Source organism: Triticum aestivum, chromosome 3B, assembly GCF_018294505.1.
Source record: "Triticum aestivum cultivar Chinese Spring chromosome 3B, IWGSC CS RefSeq v2.1, whole genome shotgun sequence".
In the NCBI taxonomy this organism is placed as follows: Eukaryota; Viridiplantae; Streptophyta; class Magnoliopsida; order Poales; family Poaceae; genus Triticum; species Triticum aestivum.
The window spans coordinates 793,793,271-793,801,181 of record NC_057801.1 but is presented as its reverse complement, the minus strand read 5'-3'; positions in this window follow the sequence as shown (position 1 = coordinate 793,801,181).

The window sequence follows — 7,911 nt, the reverse complement described above, 5'->3', positions numbered from 1 at the left end:
CATCCTCAAGGAGTACAAAACAGGAATAACAAACTAAAAGGAAAAAAGGCCGAAGCCAAAAGTACGGAACATGCAACTGGCCGCAGCCTGGGAAGTGAACAAAAACTAGTAGGTCGACAGGCAGCCAGACAAATGAAGCGCCAAAATTGCTCCAAAAGCATCAACTTAGGCACGGGCTTCCACCTGGATCATGCGGATCCGCTCCATGGCCTCCAGGATACGATCTGCCTCACGCCATTTCCCCAACGGAGTCCATGTCTGTAGGAACACATGGCATTTGAAAATAATGTCAGCAGGATGGTTAGGGAACTTGTGTTCGATGGTCATCTTATTGCGGATGGTCCAAAGAGACCAGCACAGCGCCCCTACGCAGCGCCACAGCACACGTCCAAAACTACCCCGCTGCGCAAGAAGGATCCTATGAAGGTCTGAAGCTGAATTGGGATTCCAAGTCTGATCGAAAGCTTTACGGACGGCACTCCAGGCAAAGCGGGCCAGATGGCACTTGAAAAAGATGTGGTTGGCATCTTCATGCTGGCCACAGAGCGCGCAAGAGCCATCCGAAGGGCCATGTCTAATGGCAATGTTGTTAGAAGAAGGGAGGCGATCGCGAAAAAGTTGCCAAAGGAAAACTTTGATCTTCAAAGGGATGGACGCTTTCCATAGCCCCCTAGCTATGTCGAGCGTCGGTCCCTCGGTCAAGTTGTTATAAAGGGATTGGACCAAGAACTTCCCTGAGCTCGTGAGGGACCATGAGACCGTATCATTCTCAGGGAGAAGAGAGAAACCCTACACCTTAGCGAGGAGCCTATCCCAGCTAGCGCGTTCGTGGGTGAGGAGTGGCCTTTTGAAGGAAATGGCAGGGGGGTTGCATCTAAGCGCATCGGCCACCAAAATGTCGACGTTAGTGGCTAGTTGATATATGACAAAGTGGCTCTGCCAGAGAGGCTCCGTCCCTAGCCAGTGATCAAGCCAGAACCGCATAGATTCCCCATTCTTAACACTGAACTTGGCCCCTAACGTGAAGGCAGGCTTAACAGCCTGGATTCCATTCCAGAAAGGCGATCCCTTTGCCTTTGAGGTAAGGAAATTTCCATCGGGAAAATATTTGGCACGAAGGATAACAGCCCAAAGCCCTTGATCATTCTGGGAGAGTTTCCAGATCCACTTGACAAGAAGCGCCACATTCATAAGTTTGGAGTTGAGGATCCCGAGGCCACCGAATTTCTTAGGGCGGCAAAGCGCCGCCCACTTGATTAGGTGGTACTTCTTCTTGCTCCCAGTTCCTTCCCAAAAGAACTTAGACCTGGGGGTGTCGAATTTGGCGTGGACACCGTCGGCCAGCAGGAACATGCCCATAGTAAACAAGGGTAGGGAAGACAGGCTGGAATTAGTCAGAATCAGCCTGGCCGCAGAGGACAAGAACCTGCCGCGCCAGGGACTAACCCAATTTGCCACCTTGCCGAATAAGGGTTCCCATTCGAGGATCGAGATGTGTTTGTCCGAAATGGGGAGGCCTAGGTAATTAAATGGGAAAGTCCCTAGTTTGCAATTAAGTAAGTTGGCAATGCGGGTGGCTTGGTGATCGTCCATCCCTATGGCAATCACCTCGCTCTTTGCAAAGTTAATCTTCAGGCCAGAAATGATCTCGAAAGCGAGAAGGATGAGCTTGATCGAGGCTACACTATTATCGTCGGGCTCGAAGAGGAGCAAGGTGTCGTCCGCGTATTGGAGGTGCGTGATCCCTCCGGGGCACAAGTGAGGAACAACACCTCGGATGTGGCCAGCGGACTTGGCCTTGTTCACCATGGCCGAGAGGGCATCGGCAACAAATTTGAAGATTAAAGGCGAGGAGGGGTCTCCTTGTCTGAGCCCACGTTTGTTGCGGAAGAAGTTCCCTACTTCTTCGTTAATCGACACCGCTGTCTGCCCCCCCCGAAACCAGATGCATAATGCGGTGGATGAAACCCGACTCGAATCCCTTCCGAGTGAGTACTTCATGAATGAACTCCCAGTTCACTCGGTCGTAAGCTTTCTCGAAATCGAGCTTAAAAAGCACGGCCGGATGGCGTGTGCGCTTAAGCTCGTGGACGATCTCTTGCAAAACCACCGGGCCTTCCAGGATGTTACGGCCTTTGAGGAAACCGGACTGGCTACGGTCGATCACACGTTGAGCAACCGGGGCAAGACGCGTGGTGTAAGCCTTGGAGCAGATCTTGAAAGGGATGTTAATAAGAGTGATAGGCCAGTATTGCTTAATCGAATCGGCCCCCTTCACTTTAGGGATGAGACTAATGATACCGTAGTTAAGGCGCGAGATGTCGACCGTGCCCAACGCAAACCCGTTGATGATGTCGTAAAACAAGTCCTTGAGCGCCGGCCAGAACCGCCGAAAGAAGATCACCGGCCAGCCATCAGGCCCAGGCGCGGTATCGGTCTTCATTGAGCCTAGCGCATCGTCGATCTCCTGAGTGGAGAAGGATAAAGCAAGACAATCGTTTTCGGCTTGTGTGACCCATGATTCTTCCCCCCAGAAGTCCTCACACAGACGCAAAACCTTCCCTTCCGCCGTTCCTAGGAGGGAAAGGAAAAAATCGTATATATGTCTCGAGATATCGGCCTGGCTAACCAAAACCCCCAGGTCCGATTGCACCCTGAGGATCAAACATTTCCTTTTACGGCCATTGGCGAAGGCGTGGAAGTATCCTATGTTAGCATCCCCCTTGGTGACCCACTTGACGCCGCCCCTACGGCGCCAGTATTCCTCCTCTTCCCCGAGGATGGCCAAGACTTGGTTTTCGAGGGCATAACGGCAAGCCCACTCAGCCTCCGAAAAGGAACTGGAGTCTGCCTGGATATCGAGAGCTTTAATTTCCTCGATAAGAGCTTCCCTAGCTCGCTTTGCCTCGCTACCATGGTTTGCTCCCCACCCATGAAGGAAGCCACGCAAGGCACCGGCAGCCGCAATCCAAGTGTCTAGGGGGCCCCTGGAGCGGCCACACGCAGTCCTGGCAAGCTCCCAGCGAGCGAGGAGCAACAGAATGAAACCCTCTACCTCAAACCACCCTGGTTCGAAGTAGAAACGCTTGCTACGCTTGATCCTATCCTCCCAGAGGCTAGGATCAGCGGAACGTGGTCAGGGCCAATGCGAGTTTCCGCGACCAAGGTGCACATGGGAAAGATCATCTCCCAGTCAGCCGAGATGAACACACGATCGAGGACACTACGGATTGGATTGAGTTGTTTATTGGTCCAAGTATATCTGGCCCCAGTCCTAGCGAGCTCACGTAAGGCGCAGGCCGCAATGGCATTGTTGAAAAGGGAAATCCTAGTACAGTCAATGTTGCCATTGTTTTTGTCTGCGCTTGAACGAATAAGGTTAAAATCACCCCCTAGAACAATGGGGATGTTAGCAGCTTGCTTGGCCCCAACCAAGACTTGGATTTCGCTCAGGAAATCAGCCGAGCACGTGTGATCGGCCGGGCCGTAGACACAGACAATCGCCCAAGAGGCGGGCGAGATTCTATGCTTAATCGTAACAGCAATGAAAAAAGAACCAATGTCCCAGGTTACAATATCACACACATCAGAATTACATCCCAAGAGAAGACCACCCGAATGACCAACGGGAGGGACCCAACCCCACACGAAAGGATGCAGAGGATCATAAGCCGAAAGATCGCGATAAGTAAAGTCCACCTTGATAGTTTCTTGAAGAGCTACGACGTTGATACTTTCACGAGCAATATACTCCCTAAGTTGCGTGCGACGTCCCGAGTGCCCGCAACCCTGGATGTTCCAGAAGATGTTGCGGAGGTGAACCCCTCTGGAGGTCACCGGCTTAGCCACACGTTTCTTAGCCTGGGCACGGCTAGTCGTTGGCGCTGCGGCAACCTTCCTGGTTGCAGCAGCACCCTTCGACAGGACAAGCAGGGAGGGAGAATCCGAAGACACAGGAGTGGCAGGGATCCCCAGCGTCGTGTCCTCGGCTTCCCTGGCCTTGGCCGCAGCAGCGGCTTCAGCCAGAGCCGCTTGAGCCTCCTCGCGAGCACGGATAAGAGACACAAGCTCACCACGGTCCTCGCCTAATTCGAAACCGCTATCGTCTAAGATCGTAGCTAGTTGAGGGTCGGTGAAAGTGTTCAGAATCTTAAAAGAGGGGGGAGGGTTACCTGAGATCTCCATGTTCTTATCCGCCAGACGAAGTTGCGCACCCTCCAGGGAAGACAGATCGCCCAACGCCGCCTTGGCCCAAGCGCTGGGGGCACGCTGGGGGACCGGGAAAGCCCGAGAGCGGCGCGCCTTGGCCGCCGTGCCCGCAGAGCCCAACGCCACCTGGAGATCCACCACGGCCGGCGCCACAGGAGATGGGAGCGCCAGCGTGGCAAGCTTGGCAGAGGGCTTCCGCCCGGCCGACTTCTTGGGGGCACGACCGGATCCCCCCGAGCTGCGACGGCTAGACAGAGGGGTGGCAACAGCAGGCTCGTTGAGCACCACACCTGAGTCAGAACCAAGCAAGCGGGGGAGGCTGGGCCGCCAGCCACATCAAGGCGGCCAGCAACAGGCAGCGGCGCCGAGACCACCAGGTTGAAAGCCCCCACTAAGGCGCGGGACGTGGGCGGGCTGCTCCGAGCCGTGTCCGCAATCGCCAGTGTCCCAGGCATCGCGGGCTCCTTCCCTTCGTCAAGCGCCAGTTCTTGAATGCCCAGCTGGTTCCAAGTCTCTGTGTCAATAGACGTGTCTGGCAGACTGTCCTCAGGCTCTGCATCCTGTCCGGCCATATCAACATCCATAGCGCGGCCCGAGCCACCGATGGGTTGGCCACCCTTGACCAGCAGGCCCACCGGTCCCCGAACCAGGCGGGCCACCATCCTTGTCTCCCGGGTGTGGGGGATTGTTGTTGGGACCGGACGCCGCCGGCCCATCCCCAGGACGTACAGGAAGCTTCTCCACCTCCACCCGGATGTAGTATCCCTCATGGTTGAACCAGACTTGTACAAATCCGTTCATCTTGTCAGGAGCTCGAACACCAAACTTCATCCTCACCGGTCCCACCCGGATAAGGGAAAGATCATCCACCATGATCGACCTACCCAACATCTTGAGCCCCTCAATCAGACGGTCAGGACAGCGGTGCTTCTTGGGGATGCCATGGAGGCGTAGCCACACCTCAGGCATGGAGAGGGGGATTATCGCCTCCTGGATCGAGTCACGCACCAGAACAGTAATGTCATGGATGGAGAGGAAAAGTTTACCACTTGTCTTGGCCATGTGCAGCAGATCTGCAGAAGGAAACACTACCGCAAAGTCATTGTCACCCACCTGCTCAATCTGCCAGTCCCAATCGCCAGCCACCATGTGCTTGAGTTCCTGTTTGAGCACGCCCAGCGAGAGCCTTCCTGGCTCCACTGAGAGGATGGCACCATTGGCAACCTTAGTGGCCTCGTCGACGACCAACAAATCATCTTCAAACTCCATGCAAAAGAAACCCTCGCCCGGTATGGCACCGCCCATGATCTGGAGGAGCGGCTGTTTGCCCCGAGAAGGACAGTAAGCCGAAGCGTGTCCCTCCTGCTTGCAGATCACACAGAGGGGGGGGGGAGTGCACTTGGCCTGGAAGTGACCGGTCCGTCCACACTTGAAGCATTCCCCACCCTCCTCCTCGACCGGGATGGGGGCAGCCGCTGAGCCCCGCGGCGCATCGACCGCGAGCGGAGCGGCCCCAGCCCGAGGCTTCTTAGCCAGCGGGTCACCATGACCGTCGCTGCAAGGGGGAAGGTCCTGCGATTTGCGATCCAGCTCACGCCGCCGCGTACCATGCTTGCGCTTCTTCTTCTGCTCTTGATGGCCCCACCAGGGCGGAGGAGGACCCCAATCCCCCTCACGCCCTTGGAAGCCAGATCCTGTATCCTGGCCCTGGAAACCACCTTGACCACGCCCAGATCCACCGCCCTGGCCGTGGGAGGAACCACCGCCGCCATCCGCACGCCCCGCGGCCTTGGCCCGCTGACTTCGCTTCGCCTGCTCCCGAAGGGCCTTTTTGCGCCGCCATTCCTCCTCCGAGCGCGGGGACTCCATCGGACGCTTGTCAGCACGGCGGTCGCCCATGGCCGTCGCCTCGGCAAAGGACCGAGAGAGAGGGGGAGGGGGAGGGATGGGGTGAGAGATCTGGCGGAGAAACGGTGGCGCCGCACCTCACTGTGCCGAGTCGGAAATCCTAGTGAGGGGTCGTGGCACCCCCTGCGCAGCCATATATAGCGATGGCCAGCAGGCTCCCGCCCCCCCCCCCCTAGGCCAGGCCGACCCGACGGGCCAAACGATCCAGGCCCAGTGCATGGGCCCAAACCGAGGGACCCGACAGCCAACGGGCCCAGCGGTGCCGGCCCAGGCCCAGAGTCCCGCGGTGGGCCCAGGGGCAGGGCAGTCGACGCCAACCCTAGCGAAGCTCCCACCTCCGTCGCCCCCTCCGTCGCCCGCGCCGCCTCCGGCAACGACGGCGCCGTCGGTGGCAAGGCAGGGAGAGCAGGCCACTCCTCCGGCGACACCAGGGCCGCTGCGGGCCCCGAGCACCTAGGAGAGCGCGGGAGTGCCGAACCAGCCCCCGGAGCGCGCGGAGCGAGCGCCTCCGGCCTCCAGCACCGGACCGCCGTCGCCCGCGAGCCCCCACCGCCCGGCGCAAAGCGGCGGCGCCGGTCACCCCGACCAGCCCCGCCCCGAGCCGCCGCTAGCACGAAATCGCCTAGCGACGCCCCCGCCGGGGGGAGCAATCTGTCTCTCCTTTTCAGCTACAGCAGACACAGCATGGCCCGCTGACTTTGGAATAAAAATACATCTCAAATGGTATTTGTTTACATAAGGATTAAAAAAGGAAGTCCACATACGAAGGTCGGCGATAATGCATTTGCAAAACAGATGTCAAGCACACAGTTGGTTAATTAAATACTCTGTTCATATTTTTTGGAAAAATAATCGTACTACTGGTAAACGGATGGAAAACTTAATAGAAAGGAGGATACCCAATCGAGGTATAGCCAACTCTCACGAGTCTACGATGCAGAATGCGTGCACGTGACACAAGTGTAAAGTACGTCGTGACGAGTCTCGTCTATAAAATCGTTGCGGCCGGCCAAAACGAGCAATTCTACACGGGCGCGCTTTCTTCGTGCCTAACATTATGTGCCATATCGAGAAATAAGGAAGACGGTCACTCCCAGGCACTCATAGAGCTCAGGCGATTCTGGCCATCCGATACGTTTTACTGATGCGAATCTAGCCGTCCGATCAAGACTCTGGACGATCTGGGCCGCCGGATAAAAAAAGGCGCTGTAGCAATGAATAGTTACCTCTTGTTCCTGCCACCGCGCGTAAATTCGCTGCCCCACCGAGGGCATATTCGTCATTTCGCGTGGAGGTGTATAAAAGGCGAAGGCTCGCGTGAGGATGACCTAGCCGTCGCTCCTCTCCCACTCGCGCCAGCCCCTCTCCTCTTCCCCCCGACTCGCCTCTCTCCCCCTGGTCCAAACCCTAGGACCACGCCCGCCGCCGCCGCCGCTCGCCCAGGCCATCCTCCCGCCGAAGGAAGCGGCCAGAGAGGAAGGGCGTCGCCGGGTGTGCGCGTGCCTCCGCGGATTCGCTCCGCGGTTGCCGGTGGCGTGGGCGCCGTGGGTCAACCGCGCCAGGGAGGATGGGGGTGCCACAAGCCTCATCGGAGGTCGCCGCCGCTCGCCCGGGCACCCATCCACGACCACACGGTACCCTAGAAGAAGATTGGGGCTGCGGGCGATGAGGTCGACGCCCCGTCGTCCCGTCTTCTGCGTGCTCGATGTGCGCGGCCTCAGGGGCGCGGCGGACGGAGCCGCCAAGGCCATGTTGGAGGCCAGACGGTGCCGCCGGCCGAGGAGCACCAGCAGT